Source organism: Alligator sinensis, unplaced genomic scaffold (assembly GCF_000455745.1).
Source record: "Alligator sinensis unplaced genomic scaffold, ASM45574v1 scaffold280_1, whole genome shotgun sequence".
Classification (NCBI taxonomy): domain Eukaryota; kingdom Metazoa; phylum Chordata; order Crocodylia; family Alligatoridae; genus Alligator; species Alligator sinensis.
Window position 1 is genome coordinate 2,609,146 of NW_005841835.1, and position 10,318 is coordinate 2,619,463.

At 42.4% G+C, this 10,318-nt stretch overlaps 3 non-coding genes across 3 annotated transcripts; all 3 read right to left on the reverse strand.

Moving 5' to 3' along the window:
* Positions 1-5,583: 5,583 nt before the first annotated feature.
* TRNAT-AGU lies at positions 5,584-5,657 on the reverse strand. Its single transcript has one exon. It is a non-coding gene; the product is annotated as a tRNA-Thr (tRNA).
* Positions 5,658-6,129: 472 nt separating this feature from the next.
* Positions 6,130-6,203, reverse strand: TRNAT-CGU. Its single transcript has one exon. It is a non-coding gene; the product is annotated as a tRNA-Thr (tRNA).
* A 3,670-nt stretch (positions 6,204-9,873) lies between these two features.
* Positions 9,874-9,947, reverse strand: TRNAI-AAU. Its single transcript has one exon. It is a non-coding gene; the product is annotated as a tRNA-Ile (tRNA).
* Positions 9,948-10,318: the final 371 nt, after the last annotated feature.

Here is a 10,318-nt window from a genome sequence, read left to right on the forward strand (position 1 = left end):
AAATTGTTTGCCATGGTCTGTCAGAAATATGTGCCAGTCTTCAGTCACTAGGGCAGCATAGCAGGAGACTTCTTTTTACGCAGATGTGTTTTGCTAGAAATACTAAAAGATCCATCAATACTGCAGTATGACAATATGTACATCACAATGATTTTTTCTATATATCTATGTAACATAAGGAACTTAGTGAGTTTCATGTCCTGTAAAATGGCTTTTAAATAAAAGCAAGAAATACTGACTAAAACTAGCCTTGAAATAATTAAAAAAACTGATCCCCCCCATGCATTTAAACACTTATACCTTAGTGTATGTCATCAAGCAATCAAAATGGTGACTTAATGCTTGTTTAGTCTTGTATCGAAGATATTTATAATTTCTCTTATTCACCATTAAGTAAAATTATATTTAATAGGTCACATTACAGTTTTCATTTCAGAACCTAACAACACCAGGGTGAGAAAGCAATGGTGTTATGTAAAGGCGCATGTAGCCAAGATGTCCTAGTTACAATCAGAAAGTTCCTAACAAAACTATTGTGATAGTCTACATGTGAAAGGACTGTTCTAGCAGAATGAGCTCAGGGAACAAACAGCAAGACCAGGTTTCTGTCTTTGACTTTACTGGTAACTGTGGCTGTGAGTTAGTAGTTGCATAACCTTTTTATATCTTAGCACAGAATGGGGATTCTACTCTGTAAAACACTTTTGAGCTCTGGGGATGAGATGCATTATATAGCTGAAAAGAGTATTATTTTTGTTATAGCAAAATATAAGATAAAATGTATGTAAGCTTTAGCTAGTAGCCAGTAACAAAAGGAAATAAGTAGAAGTGCACTGATACATTGGTCTGATATTGGACTGGTACCAATAGAAAGAAAATTGTTTATATTGGATATTGGCCCGATGAGGCTGATAATTTGGTCAATAAATGCCCATGCTACGCTGGCAGTGTGGAGAGCTGCCTCCAGCTGGTAAGTTGGAAGGGAAGGGGTGTGGGGGGCATATCAATGTACCCCATGCTGAGGGAGGGGGCAGAGACAGGTGCTGCCTAGTTGGGGCAGGAGATGGAGGCATGGCTTGTGGGGTAAGGGCAACTCCCACTGCTGCTTGCACCCCAGGAGGGCCCCCCTGCCCCGTGTGCCCGGATTACTGCTGGCTGTCAGGAAGCTGCTGGGGCGGGCCTGCCAGTGCCTGGCCATGCCTTGCTCCTCAGATCAGCTTCCTTGTGGAAGGGAGGGCTGCTGTAGCATCCCCGGGTCTCTGGCTTGGGCCACCGTAGCCATGTGCTGAATGTCTATCCACTTGCAAACCAGTTCACTCTCGGCAGGTTAGACTCACCTGCAAAGACTGAATCAATTCAGGCTCAGGCTTTTTGAATGTCTGTCCCTAGCCATGGTGACAGTACTTAGATTACTACACTGAAAAGCATTATATAAAGTTCAAAGACATGCATCTCTTGCTCTTCCCATGATTTGCTTTTCCGTTGTATTTAAGCAAAGACTGCCCATTTCAATCTTGAGGTTTATATTGCATGTTTTGTAAAATCTTTTTCAGTTAAAGTACTTTCAACCTGTTGGACAGTCTCAGTGAAAACTACAATGTGTTCATGTGGAAGAGAGAAAACAATGTTTCCAACATAGTGCAGGAAACAGTTCTTCAGTTTTTCTGAAAGAAAAGTGTAGTTTTCCATTAACAAAATGCGATGGAATAAATGTATCTGTTATGCATGTTAACCTTACTGAAATCACTAAGCTGGTATGAGTGACAGACTTTTAAAAAACTGAATAGAAACCAGTTTTATGCGAAATGTAAAATGACTTGAAATTAGTTCTGAATCCAGGATGGTGGTTTATAATAGGAATCTCATAAGGATTGCCAAACTCCAAGAAAAGAAACCTTAACAGGAATACTCTGTAAATTCCTTTTGTGGAAAATGAGGCAGTTTGCAGATTGTGCTAGTTACTTTTCAGGCCCACTTGAAATTTCAGTTGCTGTGTAATCTGCAGTTGTAGTACTACAGCACCTTGGAATTTAAAAATCTAACAAGAAAAACAGCCAATTTCATAAAAGCTGAAATAATTTTCAAAATGTTTGTAAGCTAGAGAGACTGCGGTTAAAAGGGTTTGATGAACTATTACAAGCAAGTAAAACATTTCATTAGTCTAGGAATATCCAAAATAAACTATCCATAACATTGTTGACATATTAGATCTCCTTCACACACATTGATCTACATTTGTTAAATTGGAGCTCTTTCTTTTATCATCATAATAACAAAGGAAAGCAGGAGGATAAGCTGGGAAGAAATAGTTCATCTTTGTAAAATACCTCCTCTCTTTCAAGAGCTCTGGCCACTGGTGTGTTATTGTCTGCACCTGCATTAGTACAGTGGTAATTAAGTATGCTTTACAGAGGGCCTGCAAATGCTGCACCAGTCTGTCAAGCGTTGAGGCCAATTAAGGATGTTACCTAGCACTTGAATTACATTTAAATGTAGCTGGCAATTAAGGGGCTGTGTACAAATGAGCAGAGGGTAGCTGGCCAGTTCTGCACTCTGGGCCACAACAGCGCATGGGGCAGTGGCTGGGTGGTTGGCTGTGCAGGTGGTACCTGGCTGGCAGCAGCTACTATCCCTGCACTCCCCTTTCTCAAGTTGGCACCCAGGGCTGTTGCCCCACATTCCATCCCCCTCCTCCCCCAGTTAATGAGGTCCTTTAATTGAAGTCTTGGTTTCTCCCTCTTTGTTTCCTGTTATTTCTTCCAGCATTGAGGAGGATGTAGTCCTAGCCAGAGGCAGAGCACAGAATGGGGAGTGCTGCTTTACCAGCAATATCTTATGGCATCTCCTCTGGGTGCCTTTTCATCACTCAATTTCTCTGTGTTAAGAAGCAAAGCTATACTCAGTTTATCCAGCAAGATAGTTAAAAGAAGCCCAAACACATAATATGATTTTTTTTTTTAATTATACTATCTGCTATAAGCTTCCCCTACACTCCAGAGATCAGTAACATTAGTCATTTAGTGCTACTTTAGTTTACTGATCAAATGCACCAGAGCAAAGTCTCTTTATACTATCCCAATCACCTTCTTGCTACAGGCAGTGCCTTTGTGAGGGGAAATTACCTTTGATTACCTGCTCATTCAGTTAATGAAGTAGCATTCAAAGGCAGATGCATTTTTTGATCGGTTGGGAAGCAAAACAGAACTTGTCAATAACCTTGTTGTATAACTTGTATGAAAATAAAATAATAGGACAAGATAAATCAATCTGTGATGAACAGCTGCACCAAGCTATATTTTAGGGATTGTTTAGAAGCTAAAATAAGAACAAAATAATTTTGTTTAAAGTAACCAGAATAATGCCCACTTAAATCCTCTTTTGGAGAACATGATCTGCAATATAACAGCAGCCTAGAAAGGTTTTATTACTTACAACATGTTATTGAAATGGTTAAATTGACATTTCTAACATGTCCACATTTTAGCGTAAAAGTGGATTAATAAATATTCATCACAGTTCCAAACAGTTTCAAGCAATCTAACTGCCTTGTTTAATTGGTAGAAATTTGTTCACTGTTCAGATTTCACTTCAGTACTATAGCTTTTATATAATCTTATTTTATCTTAGACATTTCCATATAATGTTGCTCAGTTGTCTGATCCATTTAGTGGCATGCTAAAATTAATTTATTCTAAAATAAATCATTTGTTTATAGCCCCCACAGGTGCTTTTATACACGGGTAAATCATTGTTTGGATTCCATGGGTTTATCTATGTTGCAAGGTGCTGTGCATTATATGCTTACAGCTGTGCCAGAAGTATTGCATGACCTCCATACCCATTTGCAGCCTGAAAGCTGTGCTCATGCTGCTGTTTGTCTCTCTATGCAGCCAATTTTATAGTGTATGTGTGTTACAAAGCTTTCCCACAATTCCCTTGTCCTGTGTTTTCCAGTCTTCCAGCCTTCCTACATGCTTCCTTGTCTGGCCTCTACTGTCTGGAGGCTTGGATGGCTGTTTATATCACTGTTTTGTGTTTAACCCCTCCACTGTCTTCCTGGATATCTGCAGAATAAGTCCACCACAGTCCCTACCTGTATTGGACTGCTCTGCCAACTTCATCATTAGCTTGTCACACAACTAGCTGGTCAGATGAATTACCTGTGTTTAGGTAATTATCTGTAGACAACACTCCAGTATGCTTTGGACCAGAGTAGCAGGAATAGTTACCACTGGAATACTCACTTGAACCACCTGGGCATTTAGAGGATCAGGCTGTAGTGATGGGGTCATATCAAACAGCTGTACTGAAAGGGAAAGGATGCCGACCTGAAGTCCAGCAATACCTCTACTTTGTGCCCTGCTATGCATTGCTTGATGACATGCTTTTCAGTGCTCTGAGCACAAAACTGGCTATTTCCCCGCCATAATCTTTTAGAATGGGACATTCTTTGCAGCAAGGAAGAGGAAGTTTACATGGAAGGCTCCCAGAATGGGACTGTAACTGTAGGGCCTCGCTCTGGGGTAAGCCCAGGGCAGACTGATGATCAGACAGCTGTTCTACTGGATGTCCGGAGAGAATTCTCTGAGGACCTGTTTGATTGTCAGCCTACGCAGGGGGAACATTAGGCCAGTAAGTGCTACCCATATCTATTTTTCTGGGCATAAAATCCAAAGGATTTCTCGGTAAATGAATTCAAAGTAAGGGAGGGTTTGGGACTCTCTAGGGTATGAGGGTAGAAACCATGTAAGGAGCACATGTAGCAGTTTCTTTTCCCTTCTTCCTTGGCTGCTTCTGGCACCACAAGTATTGCACAATGCCCAATGAGCATGGAACTAAAACTGTAAATGAGCTAAACATGAAATGTTTTGTAGTGTACCCTTACTGATTTTAACCTTGCTCACATGGTCATGAGCCTCTCAGATTCATTACATAAGAGCAAAGGTTTTTTTTTTTCTGGTATTGTGTCACCATTTGTAAAATTGCAATTTACATTTTAAAAACATTAATGCAAAAATAAGGTTGCAGCTTTGCCTGGTAATGATATGGTCCTATAAGTAAAATTTGCTATGGCTAAAAGTAACCCAAAGTCAGTTCTTCTTGTGCAAGTTCCTTTCCCCTGAGGCTGTCCTCATAGGTGGAGCTGTGCCCCTGTTTTGGGCCAAAGAATGTTGGAGCATTCCCAGTGTCTATGGAGGTATATAACTGAATTCCTTAAGGAAAAGTTCATACAGTTCAGTTTTTGCTCTCCTAGTCCTGTGATGGTTCGTATGGAAGGGAGGTAGACTGTAGCTGTCAATTACAAGCACTTAATTCAGCAGTTTAATAGTATTCTTCTAGGACTTCCTCTCACTCCTGAGAGGTGGTGCTTGCAAATTTGTCATGTGGTAGAAATATCAGAAGCAAAATTGGTTTGGTGATACCTTTTAATTGGAACCACTTCAGAGTTGGAAGAGATGTTAGACAAGTTTTTGGACATAGAATACCCTTCTACTCCTGGTGACTCTTTACTTCCTTAGTACTATGTTATAAGCACCATGTGCTAACCCGCTCCATGACTGAAGCTGGTAAAACAAGTGCTTCAGGTACCACTGGGATTTGAACCAAGGACTTCCTGTTTACTAGACAGGAACTTTAACCAACTAAGCCATAGTACCTCTTATATCAATCTTTCAGGTGATGCTTTACTCTCCCAGTACTATGTTATAAGTACCACATGCTAAAGCAATGTATGACTGCAGCTGGCAAATGTAGTCTTTAAGGTGCCACTGGGATTTGAACACAGGATTTCCTGCTTACAAGAGAGGTACTTTAACTTGCTAAGCCATGGCACCTCTGTGTTAAGTGGGTGGTGTGTGGCTTGAACTTATGAGCTTGGCTTCACTTGCCCAGTACTACTTCCTAAGTACCATGTGCTAACCCACTGCAGGACTTGAGCTGGTAACATGAGCCCTGAAGGTACACCTGGGATTTGAACCTACAATCTCCTGTTTATGAGAAAGGCACTTTAAAGAAAAACCCATGGCACCTTGTAAAAGGGTGAGGCCTTAACTCAAGACCTTGGTTTCATTTTCCCAGTACTACTTTATAAGTACAATATATGACAGGACCTGGTGAAAAGAATCCTCAAAGTACCACTGGGATTTGAACCCAGGACTTCCTATTTACGAGACAGGCATTTTAACCAACTAAGCCATGGTACCTCTGACTTCAAAGCTCCAGGTGACATGTTACTTCCCCAGTATTAAGGCATAAGTACCACATGCTAAAGCAGTTTACAACTGCAGCTTGTAAGAGTAGCCCTCAATGTACCACTGGGATTTGAACCCAGGACTCCGTTTTCAAGACAGGTGTTTTAATCTGCTAAGCCATGGCACCTCTATGTCAACTACATGATGTGTGGCTTGAACTGATGAGCTTGGCTTTACTTGCCCAGTAGTTCTTTATAACTATCACGTGCTACCCACTGCATGACTGAAGCTGGTAAAGTTAGGCCTTAAAGTACCACTGGGATTTGAACGCAGGACCTCCTGTTTATGAGGCAGGCCCTTGAACCAACTAAGCCATAGCCCTGTGTAGGCTGATGTGAGGGGTAAGCATGGCTTCATTCGCCCAGTAGTTCTTTATAAGTACCATGTGCTACCCACTGCACAACTGTAGCTGGTAACATGAGCCCTCAAGGAATACCTGGGATTTGTACATCCTGTTTATGAGAGAGGTGCTTTAACCAACTAAGCCATGGCACCTCTTAGTCCAAACCTCCAGGTGACACTTTACTTCCCCAGTACTACATTATAAGTATCATGTGCCAACCCAGTGCATGACTGAAGCTGGTAAAGTGAGGCCCCAAGGTGCCACTGGGATTTGAATCTTATTTACTAGACAGGTGCTTTAACCTTCTAAGCCATGGCACTTCTTTGTTGAATACCTGACATGTGGCTTGAACTCATGAGCTTGGCTTCACTGGCCAGTAGTTCTTTATAAGTACCACCTGCTACCCACTGCATGACTGAAGTTGGTAAAGTTAGGCCTTAAAGTACTACTGGGATTTGAACCCACAACCTCTGGTTTATAAAATAGGCCCTTGAACCAACTAAGCCATGGCCCTACCTAGGCTGATGTCAGGTTTGAGGCTTTTCCTCATGACCTTGGCTTCACTTGCCCAGTACAATTTTCTAAGTACCATGTGCTAACTCCCTGCATGACTTGAGCTGCTAACATGAGCCCCCAAGGAACACCTAGAATTTGAACAGACAAATCTCCTGTTTACAAAACAGGTGCTTTAACCAACAAAGCCATGACACTTCTTAGTTAAACTGTCCCCATGATGCTTTACTTCCCCAGTACTATGTTATAAGTACTACATGCTAAGCAACTGTATGCCTGAAGCTGGTAAAGTGAGCCTTTGCAGTACTACTGGGATTTGAACCCAGGACCTCCGTTTATGAGACAGGCCTTTAAGGTGCCATGGCTTAGTTGGCTCAAGTACTTATGTCAGGGGTGAGGCTTTTACTCATGAACTTGGTTTCACTTGCCCAGTACTAATTTCAGACTACCATGTGCTAGCTCAGCGTATGACTTGAGCTGGTAAAATGAGTCCTCAAAGTATCAGAGGGACGTGAACCAAGGACTTCCTGTTTATTAGACAGGCACTTTAACCAACTAAACCATGGTACCACTCACTTTAAGGTTTCAGGTGATGCTTTACTTTCCCAGTACTACGTTATAAGTACCATGTGTAAAAGCAGTGTACAACTGCAGTTGGTAAAAGTAGTCATTAAGGTACCACTGGGATTTGAACCCAGGCCCCCCCCAAGTTATTCAACAGATGCTTTAATCAACTAAACCATAACATCTCCTTGCTCCAGATAACACATCTCTCCAGGTAACACTTTACTTCCCTAGTACTATATTATAAAGTACCACATACTAACCCAGTCCATGACTGGAGCTGGTAAAATGAGCCCTCCAGGGACCACTGTGATTTGATCCCAGGATTTACTGTTTATGAGACAGGTGCTTTAAACATCTAAAGCCATGAGATTGCTTATGCTGATGTCAGGCTTTTACTCATGACCTTGGCTTCAGTTGCCCAGTATGACTTTCTAAGTACCGTGTGCTAACCCACTGCATGACTTGATCTGCTAACATAAGCCCTCAAGGAACACCTGGGATTTGAACCTACAATCTCATGTTTACAAAACAGGCAGTTTAAAGAAACACCCATGGTACCTTGTAGAAGGGTGATGCTTTTACTTATGACCTTGGTTTCATTTGCCCAATACTACTTTATAAGTTCCATGTGCTAACCCAATGGGCAAGTGGAGCTGGTGAAACAAGCCTTTAAGGTAGTACTGGGATTTGAACCCAGGACTTTGTTTACTAGGTAAACACTTTAACCAACTAAGCCATGGTACCTCTTCCTTCAATACTTCAGGTGACGCTTTATTTCTCCAGTTCTACATAAGTACCACGTGCTAGAGCAGTGTATGACTGCAGTTGGTAAAAGTAGCCCTCAGGGTATCACTGGAAACCTGGGATTTCCTGTTTACAAGACAGGTACTCTAACCTACTAAGCCATGGCACCTCTGTGTTAAGTACATGACATGTGGCTTGAACTCATGAGCTTGGCTTCACTTGCCCAGTAGCTCTTTATAAGTACCATGTGCTAACCCACTGCACAACTAAAGCTGGTGAAATGAAGCCTCAAAGTACCACTGCAATTTGAACCCAGGATGTCTTCCTTACCAGACAGGCACTTGAACCAACTAAGCCATGGCACCTCGCAGGACCAGGTGGCGGGAGAGACTTTTACTCAGGACCGTGGCATCACTTGCTCAGTACTACTTTCCAAGTACCATGTGCTAACCCACTGCATGACTTGAGCTGAGAACATGAGCCCTCAAGGTACACCTGGGATTTGAACCTACAATCTCCTCTTTACGAGACAGGCACTTTAAAAAAAAAAAAAAAAAAAAATCCAACCATGGCACTACCTCGGCCCATGTGTGGGGATGAGGCTTTTACTCATGACCTTGGTTTCATTTGCCCAGCACTACTTCATAGGTACTATGTGCAAACCCACAGCACAACTGGACCTAGTGAAATGAGTTCTCAAGGCACTACTGGGATTTGAATCCAGAATTTCCAGTTTAATAGACAGGTACTTGAACCAGCTACACCATGGCACCTTGTAGGCCTATACTACTGCTGAGGCTTTTACTCAAGGCCTTGGCTTCACTTGCCCAATACTACTTTAAGTATGACGTGCTAACCCACTGCACTACTTGAGCTGGTAAAATGAGCCCTCAAGGTGCCACTTGGATTTGAACCCACAATCTCCTGTTTTGGAGAAAGATGCTTTAAACAAATAAGGCACCTCGTAGGGCCATGTATGGGGTGAGAATTTTATTCATGACCTTGGTTTCACTGGCCTAGTACTACTTTAGAAATACCATGTACTAAGTCACTGCAGGAGTGGAACTGTTGAAATGAGCTCCTAAGGTACCACTGGGATTGGAACCCTGGATTTCCCCTTTACAAGGTAGGCGATTTAACCAACTTAACCATCACACTTCTTAGCTCCATGCTTCTGGTGAGGCTTTGACTTCCCCAGTACTATGTTGTAAGTACCACATGCTAAAGCAGTGCCTCACTGGAGTTGGTAGAACTAGTCCTGAAGACACCATGGGATATGAACCCAGGATCACCCGTTTACAGGACAGGTGCTTTAACTTGCAAAGCCCTGGCACCTCTGAGCCCAACACTCAGTGCCATTTGAACTAATGACCTTGGTTTCACTTGCCCAGTACTAATTTTAAAGTACCACTTGCTAACCCACTGCACAATTGGAGATGGTGAAAGAAGTCATCAAGGTACCACTAGGATTTGAACCCAGGATTTCCTGTTTATTAGGCAGGAGCTTTAACCAACTAGGCCATGGCACCTTTTAGTTCAATCCCTCAAGTGAAGCTTTACTTGCCCAGGATTATGTTATAAGTATGATGTGCTAAAGCAGTGCACCACTGGAGCTGCTAAGACTAGCCCTCAAGGTATGTCTGGGATTTGAACCTATGATCACATATTTACAAAGACAGGTGCTTTAACCTGCTAAGCCATGGCACCTTTGAGGCAAATGGTCTTGGTGAGGCCTGAATACATGTCCTTGGCTTTATTTTCCCAGTGTAACCCTGGGTGCGACACTACATGCGCCCTCACCTGAATAATGGGATCCTGGGGTACCCGGTAGCCAGTAGCCCTGCCCAGCCCCCCTGGGAAGCTGCTGCAGTGCCCCTGAGTGGAGAGCTTCCCCTTACAA